Genomic DNA, 16283 nt, shown 5'->3' on the forward strand with positions numbered 1-16283 from the left:
CATTCCCCCAAAGCTGCCTCCCACTCTCCTCTTCCTGCTCCGCGGCCCAGGAGGCTGATCCAAACAGTCAGGGTCAGAGAGTTCCCACGCCCTCCCTGCTCGTCTCTCCCTCTAACCCCCAGTTTATAGGAGACCCAGGTCAATAGGGAGCCTGGCAAGGGAATAGAAGGAGGGAGGCAGGGAGGAAAGGAGGAGAATGAATTGGGGCTTTTATTCTCTAGCTCTGTCCCTGCGGGGCACCTGGGACAGGCGTGGGCCTCAGCAGATGGCTCAGGAAGGCCCCTTTCTATATGAGTCTCTCGTTTGGATTCTGATAACTGCTCCCCTTGCCCCGCCCCACCATGTCCCTTTGGGACTAGCCTTGGGTTTCTCTGCATCCTGCCCACATCTTTGCAGGTAGGGTCTTTTGAAGGCCTCTTTGAATGTTCCTGATCGTTGCCTGCTGCAAGCCTGACCTGGTATGGACACCACCAGCCCTCTCCAGACCCCGTTTTCCATCAGCCTCCATGACTGGCATGAACCTCATCAGAGAGATGGCTATGAAAATATGCCCCACTGGGGAAGGGGACTCATGCCCCTGACGGTGGTCAAGAATCCCAAGCATCCAAGAAAAGCCCGCTCTCTGTAGCTGATAACCGAAGCTCTTTCTAGGCAAGATTCTGAGAGTGTTTCTGCCACCGTGAACGCCGGGGTGGGGCGGGCTCAGAAGAAGGGCTGATGGAGACGGCGAGCCCTTACCTAATCTTCTCACTACCTCAGGGAATTCTCTCTGTTTCCAAGTGATCATAAAATACCCACCTAATTTAGGAGGAAATGGTGACAAAAGACTTTGCTCCACCACGAGCACTTTGCACGAGACAGTCCTCGTGATAAGTCGTGGAGGATTTAAAAGGTTGCTGACATTTTCCGTTATGTATCTTTTCATTAGAGGTAACTATCACTTTAAGCAAATTGTTTCAGGGCCTGGAATGTAGCAATAAGTGATCTAATTAGTGTAGGTTGTAATTTACGAAGGTTCATTATGTCACAGACATTATGACTCCTGGGTATTACTAAAGGACTCATTTGTAGCCCTTGAAATGATTTTCTCATGAACACACATAATGTCACCCATCCGACTGGTGTGGAGCCTTAAGACGACTGAGATTATATGAAACTTGGGCATTTTGGGAAACTAGGTTTTAAGACGGTAGCAATACACAAGGGAACAGGCAGTTAAAGTAACGCCCAGTTTTGACAAGAGCGACACGGGATCCTTCAACTCTGCTCCCCTACGTCAAATAAATCACTTAGGACAAATGTGACATTCAGCGTGAACAATGGCGTCTCTGGCATCTAAATATTTTAGAACTCTCGGAGCCCGAAAGTCTGAGAAACGGCTGGCTTTGAGTTGTTATTTTCTTTTGTATTCTCAGTCTCCCTGTCCAAAAAAAAAAAAAGTACACCGGTGATATCCGTACTCACAAAAATAAAACATGTGGTCAACTGAACCGCCAACGTGTCATCATGTTACTGGGACGAGGCAGGGACTAGCTGGCTGCTGTCCACCTAACCTTTTCCCCCCGCGTTTCCTCTGGGGCACCCAGGAAGACTACGTTTCCCAGCCTCCCTTGCAGTTAGGGTGGCCATGTGACTAGTTCTGGCCAATGGGAAGTGGGCAGAATTGATGGGCATCACTGCCCGGCCTGGTGCATCAAACCTGAGCTGTATGCGCCCTGTTTTGTCTTGCCTTTGCTTGTTGTCAGAATGCAAATAGTGGGGAAGGCGACTGGGCAGGTGCAGGGGACAGCCGAACCAGCGGGTGGAGAAAACCTGGACTCTGAATGCGGCGGCGGAGAGAATCAGCAGGACAGGTCCTGGACGAAGTCTGCACTGCGTGTGCCGTGTATTTCATAGCACTCGTTAGACTTGACTAACATACGCCCACGGGGGGTTCCCATTAAATCCACGTTCCTCAGCCCCCGCAGCCAAAATCCTGGGCAGCTCAATCGTCTGTACTTTGTCTTATAAAAGCAGAGGCATTTCTCCCCCCCTCCTCCACCCCCCAGCTTCTAAATATTTTTTAAAGAGTTACAGAAACTTACCAACTTCCAGAACTTTCAACTGACAGGCTTTCACAGACAGGAGCAAGGCAGGGCACCGGAGGAAAACACAGCCAGATCTGCTCCGTGGGAACAATAGTTGTTTACGCCATGCCAGCGAGCGGAGCCGCTCCGCTTCTGGCTGGATGTGAACCAATGGCAGGGGGCGAGAGACAGGCGCCGTTCTGATGGTCCAGGCCCGGGTCACGTGACAGGTAAAAACCAAGAGGGATCCATTACACACACATCCAGGTGAGAACACTAAGGAAAAACTTCCAGGGGCTTTGCCAAGATCAAACAGCTAGGGAGGGCAGCAGAACAAACCAACCTCTCATATTTCTGCTTTCTCCCCGTCCCCCCTGTGGCATCACAGGACCGCAAGTCCACGGAGCAGCTGTTTTTGGTGTGATGACCCTCAAACGGGCAGCAACTGCGGGTAATTATAACCACAGAGGAACCACGTCCCCTAATGCACGGACCATAAACCCATCAGATGTCTGGAGGCCACAGAGGGATTTATAAAAGGCCATTCATCTAATTAATAATTGGTCTGCTGCCAACTTAAGTGGTTTGGTGCTGTTAACTGTAAGTATATTTTTAATGTAAGGAACTGACTCCCATTACATGTCTTCTCCTTTGAAAATATGGCCAAGCGGGAGGCTAAGATTCCACAGGCTGAATCATCCGGCATCAGCCGGCCTCTTAAGAGTGTACCTGTTTAGCCAAGTTGAGTTCCAACACCCTGCTCCGGAGGACAAAACCCGCCTTTCATGGAATAAACATTGAGGGAAACTCCCATCAACGGCTGGCTCGTCCTTCGGCGCTTTCTTTTCCTTCCAGACCTGCCGGTGTAAAGCCCGCCGGGCTCACAGCAAGACCTTCCGCCTGACAGTGTTACCTGCATAGATGATTAGGGCATGTTCCTCCTTCGTGCGTCTTAACGCAAAAGTGTCTCGAACATACATCATTTCGGGGAGGCATTTGTGTCTTGGCTTGTTCAATGTTTGGATGGTCCCAGAGGAAACTTGGTGCCGTGAAGTCAACTCTGTCCCCACCGGGACTCAATTGTTGAAGCCCTAATTCTCCCTGTGATGGTGTTTGGAGAGGGGACCAGTTGGGAGGTAATTCGGTCACTGATGACAGAATCCTCATGGTGGAATTAGGGTCCTTATAAGAAGAGACCCAAGGGAAAGGAGCCGTCCTTTCCTGCTGTACAAGAACCGTTGGAAGCCAGGAATTGAATCAGCTGGTACCTTGATGTTGAACTTGCCAGCCTCCAGAGCTCTGAGAAATATGTTTCTATTGAGTAAGCCACCCCGTCCGAGGTGTTTTGTCAGAGCAGCCCAAGGTGACTCAGACACTTGGGGAGGCCTTTTACTGTCCGCGAGTTACCCTGCGAAGTGGCCTGCAGGTCACCATGAAACAAATCCTTCTTTCCTTCAGGGACAATGGCAGTAATTCGCTCTTGGTGGTACTTTCAAAATATCCCCAAGAATGTTCTTCTGAGCCAGTTGCGAATCAAAATTCCTCCGGCCGATTGTGATTTAACAATACGAGTTATTGAAATGTTTCATTCGGTCCAAAGCTTGCATCAGCTGCTTGATCGGCTAGATGTGAAACAAAAGGAAAAAAAACTTTCAGTTTAAATCCTCCTAGGACTTTTCCAGACTTTCTCTGCTTTTGCCAGCCTGTGATCTAATCCCAGAAACCTCTTCAGGACTGCTTGGGCCTAGTTAGGGCTATTTGCAAGTGGCACTCAACACCTATCAATAATCAGATGTGCCTCGGCCCTCGGTGCTTATATTTAAATAGCAGCTGTACTTCATGACCTCTGTCTTGTTTAATGCACCCTGTACACATTTAGAAGTTTCAGGAAAGCCTTTGTGCAGAAAGAATAGAGCTGGCTTGGGGAGAAGCGCCTCGAACAAATCCTCTCTCTAAAATGTGAATGGCTTCATAAAGATGTTAAGCACATTAGACATTCTCCCTCATATATCCAGCTGTTTCTTCTAACTGCTTCCAGAAAACCCAGACAGAACCAGAAAGGCTTCCAAGAGGGGAAGAGCTGGGCATCGCTGAGAAAACAAAAACAACCCCCTCCCCCGGCCCCCAAACTGAGACTCTCTGCACGGTGAGCTGTCTGTCACACCTGCGCAGGTGTGCTATCAGCGGGGGGGGGGGGGGGGGGGGGGGCGGGGGGGCTCTGGGCCTCTTCCCGCAGCTGACTCGCCCCCCCCCATCCCGCCCACTCCTGCTCTTCGGCAGACAGACCCAGATGGAAAACAGATTACCATTTTGGTATTTTTTAAGAGCGAAAACAAAAACACGGGGCCCATCAGCATTCCCCACAGCCAAGCCAAGCCCGTTAAAGAGAACCCAGGGGAGAATGTAACCCAAAGTGCCGGTGCCCAACAGCCTGCTTTAGACGCTGCCGGCTCTGCAGGGCTGGAAACATCTGGAGTGTGGAGAAGAGGCTCATCTCTCCTCGAGCTGGAAGACCACGCGCAGCAGAGCAGGCTGCCAGGGACCGTGGGGAAGGCTCTGGACTTCCCAGTTCCCCCTAGCCTCTCGAGGTTAATATTCCAAAGGCGAGGACTGCATTTGAACAGCATGTTCTGTCATTAGCCTTCACTTTGCTGAATAAGCTGCTTGATGCTTTTTAGGCAATTTTGAGGCCAAAGGCAGAGAAAAAACGCCTGCAAACAGATGATAGTACAGCTACAGGAGGGATTCAGTTCGGATGTGCCATTGTGTGCCCAGACTGGTGCCTCCGAGCCTGTTCTCTTCCACGATCCTTTCAATTAAGTTGCCATGGAGGGGGAACAGGGACTGTGGCATCCCTATTTTAAGGGATGAGAAAACCGGCATACATGTGTAAGTGGCCATGGGAAAGACCTTCAGGAGAATCTCCTGCATTGGGCCTGAGATCCCCGTGACACCTCAATGACACTGGGCTCAAGCAAAGTCACCCAAATTATTCTTGCCTGCTCTTCCACTTAATAGCTGTACTCTATACGATCTTAGCTAAATGCCTTCCTGTCATGGATTTCCAGAACGGAGACAATAATCACACTTGCCCCAGAAGGAGAGGTAAATTACATAGTTATATAAAACTCTTAGAACAGTACCTGGCACATGATAAGTTCTTTTTTTTTTTTTTTAATGTTTTATTTATTTCTGAGGGAGAGAGAGAGAGACAGCATGAGCAGGGGAGGGCCAGAGAGAGAGGGAGACACAGAATCTGAAGCAGGCTCCAGGCTCTGAGCTAGCTGTCAGCACAGAGCCCAACATAGGACTCAAACCCATGAACTGTGAGATCATGACCTGAGCTGAAGTCGGAGGCTTAACCGACTGAGCCACCCAGGCGCCCTGATAAGTTCTTAATAAATGTTAGCAATGAGGGTGATGGTGACGATGATTTCGAAATATATGCTCGGATATGTTTCTAGAAAAGAACTAGGTATAAACAGATTTATTAGAATTCCAGGTATAAGATTATAATTGAATGAAACTGGGGGCTTTTAATTTCTTCCAAAGTCTAATATTTAAAGAGGTCAGAGCATGACCTTCTCACCTCCATTTTGGTACAGGGTCCTGGTCATATTTGAAAGGTTCTGTGTTGAGATGTCAGAAAAACTCCTCTGGTATCCATTTGTACATACACCAGCCCCGAGGCCTCGGGCTGTTTGCACAGTTGAAGAATCTCCCCCTTTGGCAACAGAGGTCATACCTAACTTTCTGCCAAGGGAATAAAGGAAATCCGGAAGGCTTTGACCCACCTTTTTCTGTTATTATCTAACATTTTGCTGTTCTTTGTGATCAAACACCATCTGGAGACCCGGTGGCAGATGCTCTTGGCACTCTTGACGTCTGTGTCCTCCTCACCTTCCTGGGCACACAGCCACCCCTACTGTGAGCTATGGCCATAGGACTGAGTTCTGGCAGATAAACTATGACCAGAGATGATGTGCACCATTTCAGACATCGCATAGCTAATCCCGATTTCTCTCTTCCCAGCATGTACCAGCAGAATGGAAAAGGGCTCCATGGATTATAGGAGGGCTGAGTTTCAAGATGGAAGGAACCGGGGTCCCTAGGTCACTACATGGAAGAAAGCTTTCCATCGGTCAAGGACATCTGTTTTGGATCATAAGAAATATCATAAGAAAAATCATAAGAAATCAACTTATGTTAAGCCATTGAAATTTAGAAGCAGTGGTTAAAAAAAGCCAGCCTGCCCCTAACTGGTGTAACTCCCTATTGTGGCAAACTCTGAAGCAGTGACTTGGGTGAGTTCACACAGCTAATTAGGGATTCAACCTCTTGTCCAAGGCTGTCGCCATTTAAAGCCTATTAAAAGATATCATACATTAGTGCCTGACATGTAACAGGATCTCCAAAGTTGATGGATGGTTCATGGATGGATGGATGGATGGATGGATGGATGGATAAGTGGGTGGATGGATGGATGGATGGATGGAAGGGCTGGTGGATGGATGGATGGGTGAGTAGGTGGATGGGTGAATGGGTAAGTGGATGGATGTGTGCATAGGTAGATGGATGGATGGGTGGATCAATGGGGGACGTGGTGGATGGATGGAAGGATGGATGGATGAATAAGTGGGTGGATGGATGGATGGATGATGGATGAATGGGTGAATGGGTAAGTGGATGGATGTGTGGATGGGTAGATAAGAAAGAGAATGGATGTGTGGATGGGTAGATGGATGGATGGGTGGATCAGTGGGGGGCTTGGTGGATGGATAGAAGGATGGATGGACGGGTGAATGAGTGGGTGGGTGGATGGGTGGACGGGTGGGTAAACAATAACCCTATAGTCATGTGTCTCTTATGTCTTCAGTTCACAGAGGAAGAATCAGAAAGAGTTTGTTTCTCTTGAGGGTGGAGCTTTGTGATCAGCCCAGAGCCCTCGGAGAGACGGGCAGTCCTGTTCAAGGTTGTGAGACCAGACCAAGGGCAGGTGGATGCACACTGGAATCAGTAGGGAAATTAGCCATTCAGACTCACAGGAGTCCCGATTCAGTCATCCACACAGTGGAACACACCACCTCACAAGACAAGACCAAACATACACAAGCCCAGATGACTGACGCTGGCTCTTTGTCCTCACACAGCTAGCTAGAGGAGGATTGGCCAACTGTGAATACGGTGTTTATCAAGAAATAGAAGGCCAGTCATGCAGCCGGGCCAGCCCCACTGCCCCTGAGTGCCTGTTCACTGCGCTATGCTCTGGCCTCCACTCTGCCCAGGACCCTCTGTCTCAGCAGGGCTTCAGGGGCTGAGCTCCCCACCCTCAGCTCTCTGCACCGATGGCTGCTCCCCTCCTCCCAGGGCCGCGCCAGCCTCTCTGCCTCTGGCAAGCAGGCCCTTTCAGCCTGTCTTTATGTCCTTATCAGTGCTCCGCGGCAGGCCCAGGTGCCAGGCCTCATTCACTCAATTACCGTCTTCGCGGGACACAATGCTCGCTTCTGAAAGCCTACACTGGGCGCGGATAGAGACACTTTCATGGCAAGGATTCAGAGCTAAATCCTCTTTTGATACTGTCAGAAACTCCCTGCCAAGCTGACACTGTATGTTAGAGGGAAAAGAGCTCACCAGCACAGAAAGCCGAAATTAAATTAAACAGGATATTAATACCTAGTAGTTAAGGAAATGATATTTCCTTTTTTTTGATTCGTCTCTTTCTCCTAATGCTGAAGCCAAAAACTGCATCCCAGCTTGGCTGAGCCAGCCAGGCCTCAGGTTTTCAGAAGCAAAACACCAGCGTGGTTTCTCTCAAAGCAGATCTTCCTTTCCCACCCCCCACCCCCCGGGCAGCGCCCCCGCCCCCCCAAAGCCCAAGCCCTTCTAGTGTCCCTGTCCTCCTGAAAGGCGGTCTGTGTAATCCCTCTGAAGTAGAAGGAAACTGAGTTCATGTGGTGGGGTTAGGGGTGGGATTTCTTTTTTCTCCACTATATTCTAAATTTAAAAAATTATGGCCGTATCATTTTTGTAAGAGAAACCGTGTTTATATTTTAAAGAGAGAGCTCTTTTTGCCCTCTCTTTCAGTTCCCAGCCCTGTGCTATTTCACTATCAAATGCTTGGCTACAGATCATCATGGATAATAACAGCTCAATTGTTACTGAATCTCTATTGAATGGTGTCCATTTGGCACTTTCCGCGTGCCAGGCCCTGTGTTGAGCACTTGTGTGAATTGTTACATTGAATCCTCTGGACATTTGTGTCAAGTAAGTAACCATTACCATTCCTATTCTAATGAATGTGCACACCCATGTTCTCCTAGCAGCATTATTTACAGTAGCCAAAAGGTGGAAACAACCCAGATGTCCATCAAGGGATGAATGGATAAACAAAATGTAGCAAATGCATACAATGGACTACGATTCAGCCTCAAAAAGGAAGGAAATCTTGATACCCTCTACAATATGGATAAACCATGAGGACATGATGCCGGATGAAATAAGCCAGATACAGAAAGAGGAATAAACACTGGATGATTCCGCTTATATGAAGTAGGCATAGAAGTCAAGTTCATGGAGACAGAGAGCGGAATGGTGGCTGGGGGGAGACAGGGGGGCGGAAAATAGGAAGCCTGTGTTTTATGGGGACAGACTTTGGGTCTGGGATGATGGAGAAGTTCTAGAAATGGATACTGGTGATGGCTGTACAACAATTGGAATGTACGCAATGCCACTGACCTATACACTTAAAAATGGTTCAAATGGTAAGTTTAGTGTTAATGTATAGTGTACCACAATAAAAAGAACAAGAAAAGAAATGAGAAAGCGAAGAACTCAAAACCGCGAAATGACTTGTCTAAGGGCAGCCTGGTGAGTGGCAGAAGAAGACACATCCAAGTCACAGCCACGGGCTGGCCCTGCTAGGAAGGATACATCTCTTTTATTCTCCACATCTCCCATGGATCCTTGTCACCGCTTAAAATACAGTCCAAGTTGGAATACTATTTACCAATAAAAAAGAAGGAACTACAGACACAGGCTGCCACATGGCCGAATCTCGAAAACATTATATTCTGTGAAAGAAGCCAGATAGAAGAGACCACATTCTGCCTGATCGCAAGGCAGGGGCGAGGGCAGAGGGTAACGGTAAATGTGCATAAGGGATCACAGTGGGTGATGGAAATGCTCTAAAATAGATTTAGTGATGATTGTACAACTTGGTAAATTTACTTTAAAAAGCATTGAGTTGTATGCTCAAAAGGGTGAACTACAGGATACACAAAATATGTCTCAATAAAGTTATTTTAAAAAATACAATCCAAAGTTCTTGTGTAGCCTACAAGGCCCCACAGATGCTTCTCTGATTGTGGTCTTCTACTTGTCTCCCCCTTACTCCACTCAAGTCCCACTGGCCTCTTCCTGTTCCTTGAACACCAAGTGCCTTTGTGCCCCAGGACCTTTGCACTTACTGCTTGCTGTCCCTGAACTCACACTCCCTCAGATATGCACATGGCTTTCTCACTCCATCCAGATCTCTGCTTACATGTCACCAAATCAGAGGGAACTTTCCTGATCCCTTATCTAAAATATCCCCCTAGGAGCATCCAACTTTCAGCTCAGGTCATGATCTCACCATTCGTGAGTTCAAGCCCCGCATTGGGCTCTGTGCTGACAGCTCAGAGCCTGGAGCCTGCTTTTCGGATTGTGTGTCTCCCTCTCTCTCTGCTCCTCCCCTGCTAACACTCTGTGTGTGTAGGTGTGTGTGTGTGTGTCTCTCTCTCTCAAAAATAAACAAAAAATTTTTAGAATGGTGAGTCCTTCCTAGAGGGCTTTCCATTTATTTAAAATACTCCCCTAATTCCTCTGTCCCTTTAATCTGCCCTATTTTTCTGCTTAGCACCTTCTCCTGACCTATTGTCTTTGTTTACTCTCTCCTGGCCTAGAAATGAAAGCTCAAGGAGACCAGAGACTTTGTACGTGTTCGCTGCCATGTCCCCAGTAACTAGAACAGTGCCTGGAATAGTGGCTGGTCCGTAATGGGCATTCATGATGAATGTGTTGAATAAATGAGTGAACTACTGATTCAGGAAATAGAGAAAACCTAGTCGGCTAATCTCCACAGCATGGGGTGGGTGTCTCCAGTCACCCCATCTTCTTCCAGGTCTTAGGGAGATCGTGGACATTAGCTTCCCTGAGAGGGTTTCCATTTAGGATAGGTAGTGGGAGGGTGGCCTTTCTGATGGACCTGACCCAGTCCTTGGCCTAACTTCCCGGGCACTCAATGTTATCCTGAACAAAGACCTCTGAGGGGTCCAGAGATGTCCCCAGGCCCCTTCCTGCTCTGGCGAAGCTGGCAGAAACCACCCCTGGGTCACTGGGAAGGACTTGTTCCTGCCAGGGACTCTCTTCAGCCTGGAAAAGTCCAGGCTGCTCCCTGACTTCCTGCCTGCACCGCCAAAGCAGTTAGTTGCCCCTGGGTCAGCCTCATGAATCATCCGCAGGTGTAGATAGACTTACAGAAGACCTGAGTCCAGCACTTTCTAGAGCGGCTTCCCTGCGCCGTTCTGCCGAGGACGGGCTCTGAGGGCAGACAGATCCTGGAAATGCTGGACAAGAAGTTTTATGCGGGGCTCGGTTTGACAGCTTATAACCTTTCCTAAATGAACTTGACCCCAGACACCTTCCTCTTCCTCTGCCCCGCTGAGCTATAAAATGTGCAACACTCTTAGGGGCCCAAGGGCAAACCTCCAGAAATGCTGTTTCCGGGCAAGCTTTCTTTTCACCAGTGAGGAATCCGTGTCCCACGAGGAAAAGGGACCTGCCCAAGGTCAGGGACTGGAAGCCAGACTTCCCAGCTCCCGATCCCATCCTTGCATTAGAAACCTTGGTGTCTTGAGCTTCACGGAGAGCAGACACTGGCTAGAGGCAGCAGACAACGCGTGCTGTTTCCCAGAATTCACACTGGAGAACGGCACAAACAGGGAGAAGCCTGTGATCCTCCCTGTACCACCGTGACCTTCCTGGCTTCGCCAGCATTTACTGAGCGCTGACTGCATGCGAGGCAAGAACCCAACGACTCTTCCATCGAGGAAGTCCCATTTCACAGATTAGGAAACCGAGGCTAAGTGAGATTAGCTGACCTGTCCAAGGACCATACAGCTAGAAAGTCTGCGAGCCTGGATTCTCACTCCAGCTGTCTGACTTCAGACGCTTTCTCAGTCTTCAAGGTGCAAGGCCTCCATCAGAGCCTTCCTGCCTCCTCTAAGGTTAAGAGCTTTGCAACAACCCCTGCCCCCCCCCCCCCTTCGTAAACTCCCTCGGGATCTGCTAAGGAACAGATCAGGGAAACTGCAACTGCCTTTATTTCACCTCCTTTTATGTGTGCCAGACTAGAGGTGGGGGTGCAGGGACAAGTCAGGGATCTCCTCCGCTCCCTGTGGCCCGCGTGGCTGTTACATGCTAAAAGGTATGGGGTGGGGGGTGGGGGGCGGGGAAGAACACTGTTCTCTGGTCTCCACATCTGCAAGTGCCTTTCCCCCGTTTGTTTGCTTTCCTCTAGTAAAATGAGCTTCTCTGACAACCTCCTGGCACGGAACCCTGCCGAACGGAGACCAGCAGAAAGATTGAGCCCCCATAAATCAGTACGGTTCAGTCTAACAAGCAATTATGTGATGGCAACAAGCCTGTCAGCGGGGGCAGACCGCGGCCCAACACGCAGCCGCAGCGACACGTGACCTGTAGTTGCCGTTGCCGGGTGTTTTTTTTTTTCGGACAAAAATAAATTCTCAAAATTCATGAACGATAAAATAAAATAAAGCCCCAACTGGAAGTAACAGATGGACAGGAAGGAGCAGCGATAACGACTGGCTCAAGAGGAAAGGAGCGCAAGGCTGCCCAGGCCGCCGCAGCCTCTCCCCTGCACCGCCCCCACCCCACCCCTGTCTGATTCACCTCCCTCGCCAACCCCTGCTCTGTTGGGTGCTGCTCTAAAACTCTGCCATTTTCTCATCATGGATTGTTTGGGGAGGGTGGCATTGATTTTGATTTTTTAAAAATATTGCATTAATGGGGCGCCTGGGTGGCTCAGTCGGTTAAGAGCCCAGTTCTTTCAGCTCAGGTCATGATCTCACCGTTTGTGAGTTCGAGGGCTGCATCCGGCTCTGCGCTGACAGCACAGAGCCTGCTTGAGATTTCGCTCTCCCTCTCTCTCTTCTCCTCCCTGGCTTGCTCTCTCTCAAAAAAAAAAAAAAAAAAATTAACAAATTGTTTGAATATTGCATTAAAGTATTATTTATCTTGGGGCACCTGGGTGGCTCAGTTGGTTAAGCGTCTGACTCTTGGTTCAGCTCAGGTCATGATCTCACAGTCTGTGAGTTCGAGCCGCACGCTGGGCTTCCCGCCTGCCCGAGATTCTCGCTCCCTCTCTCTCTGCCCCTCCTCCGCTCCCTTTGTCTCTCAAAATATATAAACTTAAAAAAATTTTTTTTTAAAAGATAAAATAAAATATCACTTATCTTGATCCCTGGGTTTTCTGTCTCCCATGTAAATTTTGCCTCACCTACCTCCCCCTTGACTCAGCCCTGGTCAAATGAATCTATTCTTTGTGAGCGGATCTGTGCCAGGCTGCTGTGCTAAGTGCTCTGATTAAGTGCAGGTGAGTGGGAGGGGACAGAAGGGGACAGGGACAGAGGTGGGTCTGAGTCATCTGGATCTTCTCTCCTCCCGAAATCCCATGAGTCTAGACAATCCCCAGGAAAATGAGCCCCTCCGAGGACTAATTCTCACTTGGGCAAGAGAGTGACAGACAGGAGTCCACACCAGAGCAGCTAACACTCACTAGGCTCTTACCACGGGCTTTGTACGTTTCTCGGTTCCATATACCTTCCTGTTCGTTAATTTCACCATGACCTGTGGGGATGTCTTCTGAGGATGAACTCTATGAAACTGCCACTAAGCGACTGTTTCCGACCCACTCTGATGGCAGTTTCACGCCGTGTGGCTTCGTAGCATTATCCTCGTGTCACTGACAAGCAGACTGAGGCGGGACTCCAGCCTGAGCAGTCCCGTATGAGGCCTTGCTCTCAGTCGCTCTCCTCTCCTGCTCCCCCTGCAGACCTTCTCACTGTCAGTAGTCCTGTCCCTGATCGGGGTTGGTGGCTTTATTTTATAAGGGGGTGGGGGTGGGGGGTGGTATCTGCTTCGATGGATCTAAGAAGAGCTGCCCAGGAGCCTGAAGTAACTTAGGGCTAGCAGCCCAAAAAAGGGGTGCCCCGATGTCTCCTCCAGGCAGCCCGAAGGATTTGTAGCCTCAGCTGGCTTCTTGGCTGCAGGAATGTGTCTGGTGAAGCTTTGGGCCCCCGGAGCTGGAAGGTGATGGAGAAAGGGTACCCACCTTTATTTCGTTATTTGTGGTGGCTCCCTCGGGGCAGGGGGCCCACAGGGAATACACCACATTTGCCCCTGGAGGACCATGGTCCTCTGCAAATGTAGCCCCAGCCTTTCCGGATGAGGTACATCAAACACGGTTTCTACCTTGAAGCTTCCAACCAGCCCACATCCACCAGCAACTCTCCTCACACCCCAGAAGTTTCTAGACGCTGGGCAACTTCAGGCCACCGAGCCAAGGCCGGCCACCCAAACCACGGCCTTAGAGTCCCTGGGGACCCACTGGGCACAGATCCAAAGAGACGCTGGGACCAGTGCACTGGTCGCTTTCAAATGCCAACCCCGAGTTGCACGGTGCAGCTAGAGAGACGCAGGCGCAGAGCTCCAGCCGTGGGTGCAAAGGGTTGAGGGCTGGACGCATTTTGGGGGCATGATTATTTTCAGCTCCGCCAGCCTCGCAGTGACCATCAGCCATCAGTCCCCAAAAGGCCCGACCTCAGCCCCCGAGAGCACAAGGGACCTGAGCCGCTGCCTTCGCCCATCTGGGGCCAAGCTGGTGAGCACACAGGGTTCAAACATTCCTTCCCTTCTCCCCCGGGGGCATCTGCGCCCGGGAACTCTTATCGGACGCATCCCAGCCTCCCACTCCCACTCACCGCCGTTACCATTTCTGATTTCACAGTTAACACGAGGCCCCTGCTCGCAGCTCCGGCGGCGGAGCCGAAGTGAAACAAGACAGCAGATCTGCAATTAACCCTCCTCTCTTCATTTGCTCCCCAATTTGGGCAGGCAGATGACAGGCGCAGGACTTAGGGAGTTAATATCTGAAGCTCCTTCCCTGGTAGCACCAGCTCCCTGTGTCTCTGTCTTTTGTGCAAGTTTAATAAAATAAATTTTGAATATCAATAAAGTACATCCTATTTTTCTTGGCATGTCCCGGCCCCGCTCCAACCTTCTATTGCAGAAGTCATGCTACAGACAGATCACTTTTCCACAGATCATTGATGTGGTGCCATGAGGGCTGCAGATGATTTGCTAAAATGCTCCAAAGGTATTCAAATTTCTTTAAAGAAGAAATTCAATTTATGTGCATTTATATTACAATGTCTGTCAGGAAGAAAGGTTATAATCACCAGCATATTTTAGATTTACATTTTCTTCTGTACATGAGGTAATGGTATTAGAGGGAAACTTTGAAGCTTAGGGTTGAATTGGACGCATGGTCCTATTTTCATTGCTGCTAAAAGCAGGTTTTTGAAGTTCTTGAGGAAAGCATATGTTAGCATATGTTAGGGAAATATCAAGAACAGGAGGCTGGGTGGCTGAGAGTTTAAAACATTTGTCTTTCCTTCTGGCCTCTCCATGTGGGGCACAGATAGGCTATTCCTCTACGCCCTGACCCCTCCGGAAGCTATTTGGGGCTTCAGCACCTGACATACAGTCCAGGCTACATGAGTGCCTTCCAAGGGCACTGCCCTTCGTCGCCCTGGGAATATCCAGGGAGCCCACTCGAGGCTCCAGCCGGGGTAGGGAGGGGTGAACCGCTGTCTCACCCAGGAAGTAATCCTTGGTCCTGGATGATTTTAAGTGACTTCCAGTGCTCTCTCCTGGGAAGACACATCAATCATATGTGCCCAGGAAATGTCTGTCTTCAATTCTTTCACTGATGGATGGACCAGTATGAGCAAGATGGTGGCCGAGCCTACTTCATGTAAACAAAAGTCTGGAGTCTGGGTTTCTTGTCTAAGACCCAGAGCTGGTAACAGGCAAAGCCAGGATTCCAATCCAGGAGCTCCGTTCCATGGGCCACTGAGTTAATCCAGTTGCCTGGGGCCATCCAGATGGAGAGCACATTTAGATTTCTTGAGCCACACTCCCTAAACAAGGATCGGTGGGAAGCCGAGTGGACAGATGTCCCTTACGCATTCCCCCCCGGGTCCTCAACGCCTCTCTCCTCTGCTCCACAGCAAGAGTCTCGGCCGCCTGGCTTCACTGCTTCCGAATTGCGCATTTAAAACAATTGGTCCAGGGAAGAAGGACAATGTTTTCCCAGTTTCTCATCCATGAGGAAAACTCCATATTTTGTTTGTTGGGTATTTCTAACTGTATGTCACTGTCTCTTTTATTGGGTTTCCTCCTAATGCAAAAGTGATAACCACGGATTGTAGAACATTTAATTTTACACTCAATTATGGAATTACGGGAGAAAAAAGGAAATTAAAATCAATCTTAAGCCTATCTTCCAGAGGCAACCATCTTTAACGTTTTGGTGTATATCTTTATTTATACGTTTATACGTATATATGTATAAAACAAAAATGTATAGGTATAAAATAAAATATGTATATACATATATATGTGTATAAAATACAGCCACCCAGCCTCCCGCTCTTGATATATATATATTACATGCAGAAAATGTTTTATATAACACATTTTTTCATAAAAGTGAGATCATACTAAATTGCTTTATTGAGATATTGGTTCGCAACAGATTATGAGCATCTTCTTATAACGATGGGTAGTCTTCTATAACAGAACTTGAACAGCCGCATAGCAGTCCCCACCATGGTTGTTGCTTAAAGTATTTATCCAATTCCTTTTTGCTGGACATTTAGGTTATTTCAATTTTTCATTAATATAATCGACTCCATGACGGACTTCGGTGCTGCTAAATCTTAGCTCATATCCACAATGACTGACTTAGGACAAATCCACAAAAGTGAAATGTGGGAGCACCAGGGATAGTTATATTTTTTATTCTTTCGGTCAAGATTGTCACGCTGTCCCCGGAAAGTCATCCCACTTGCTTTCTCCATCAGCGGTGTGCAAGAC

The sequence above is a fragment of the Hyaena hyaena genome, unplaced genomic scaffold (genome assembly GCF_003009895.1).
Source record: "Hyaena hyaena isolate Hyena2069 unplaced genomic scaffold, ASM300989v1 scaffold_7, whole genome shotgun sequence".
NCBI classification, from domain to species: domain Eukaryota; kingdom Metazoa; phylum Chordata; class Mammalia; order Carnivora; family Hyaenidae; genus Hyaena; species Hyaena hyaena.